Here is a 2,228-nt window from a genome sequence, read left to right as displayed (position 1 = left end):
ACAAAGAAATGGAAAGATATTCCATGTTCTTGGATTGGAAGAATCAACATAGTTAAAATGACCATTTACCTAAAGCATTATACAGATTTAATGTAATCCCCATCAAAATCCCTTCAGCATTTTTTAAAGAAATGGAACAAAAAAATCATTAAATTTGTATGGAAGCACAAAAACAAAACAAACAAACAAAAAAAACGAATTACCAAAGCCATCCTGAGAAAAAAGAATGAGGCTGGAGGCACAATTATCCTACAAAGTGACAGTAATCAAAACGGCATGGTATTGGCAGAAAAACAGACATACAGACCAGTGGAACAGAATCGAGAGTCCAGAAGTAAACCCATATTTATATGGGCAAATAAATTTTTACAAAAAATAAAAAATAAAAACATACAGTGGAGAAAAGAAAGCCTCTTCAATAAATGGTGCTGGGAAAACTGGAAAGCCACCTGCAAAAGAATGAAACTAGATTGTTGTTTATCACCACACACCAAAGTTAACTCAAAATGGATCAAGGACCTGATATAAGACCTGAAACAATAAAATGCATAGAAGAAAACATAAGAACTAAACTCAAGGACCTTGGACCTAAAGAGGATTTTATGAATTTGACCTTAAAGACAAGGGAAGTAAAGGCAAAAATAAATGAATGGGACTACTTCAAACTAAAAAGGTTCTGCTCAGCAAAAGAAACCATCAACAAGGTAAAGAGACAAACATCAGAATGGGAAAATATATTTGCAAGCAACACCTCCGATAAGGGCCTAATATCCAAAATATACAATTCATATGCCTCAACAGCGACAAAAAAACAAATGATCCAATCATAAAATGGGCAGAGGACTTGAACTGACACTTCTCCCTAGAGGTCACACAGATGGCCAACAAATATATGAAAAGATGCTTAATATCACTATCCATTAGGGAAATGCAAATCAAAACCACAATGAGATACCACCTCACACCTGTTAGAATACCTATAATCAACAGGACAAGTAATAACAAATGTTGGAGAGGATGCAGAGAAAAAGGAACCCTCATACACTGCTGGTGGGACTGCAAATTGGTACAGCCACTATGGAAAACAGTATGGAGTTTCCACAAAAGACTAAGAACTGACCTACCATATGATCCAGCAGTCCCTCTACTGGGTATGTACAAAGACTTAAAAACATATCCGAAAAGATATTTGCACACCGATGTTCATAGCAGCATTATTCACAGTGGCCAGGGCCTAGAAGCAACTGAAATGTCCTACGATAGATGATTGGCTAAAGAAGCTGTGGTACATATATACCATGGAATATTACTCAATCATAAGAAGGTATGAAATAGTGCCATTTACAACAACATGGATGGACCTTGAAATAATCATAGCGAAATAAGCCAGACAGAAAAGATTGAAAATCACATGATATCACTTATATGTGGGATATAAACCTAAAAGCAACAAATGAACAGGACAAACAAATAGAGACTCATGGACATGGACAATGGACTAGTGGTTACCGCAGGGGAGAGGGGAGAGGGAGGGGGAAAAAATAAAATGTTAAAAACAATAATAATAAACATTATTGAGAAGTTGAAAAAAATAAAAAATAAAGCACATCAACAGTTGAAGACATCAAATAGTTCATGAGTAAGTTAAAAAGTTGCAAATTTAATATTTCTCTTATTAATTATGATGGATCTCAGAGTATGATCAGGCAATCAAACTTACTATATGTTCTCCATTAGATTTGATTATTTTGGTGTTATTGGTACTTTTTAAAAAAATTATGACTGAGAATAAAGGAAAGGTACACTCTCCAGTTACAATGGGTTGATTATTTTATTAGTCTATTAGTCTTATTAGAAACTAGTAGCTCCAGAAAATGCTTAACTCAACAGATGTCTTTATCCTACAACACTCTTTAAAAGAGAAAAAGCAGTAAAGCACAAAGAAGAAACATTATAGTGGCCAGAACACTCAGACATATGTTCTCAAAGTAAACAAACATTTTCAGGAAAAGGGTATCAAATGTTCAAGGGGAAAAAAATGCTGAAAACACTTTAAGTACTATGGGTTGAAAAATAACATTTTAATAGTATACTATAGTCTTTCCCATTACAGTGAACTTGGCACCTTAAAAAGAAGTTGAACTATTTTTTCTGTGTCTTTGCAATTCAGAACTGTTATTTTTATTATCCTGGTGAAAAAAGTTCTGTGAAAAAATTATGGAAACATA

Source organism: Pteropus vampyrus, unplaced genomic scaffold (genome assembly GCF_000151845.1).
Source record: "Pteropus vampyrus isolate Shadow unplaced genomic scaffold, Pvam_2.0 Scaffold78, whole genome shotgun sequence".
Taxonomy (NCBI): Eukaryota; Metazoa; Chordata; class Mammalia; order Chiroptera; family Pteropodidae; genus Pteropus; species Pteropus vampyrus.
This window is presented reverse-complemented; position numbering follows the sequence as displayed.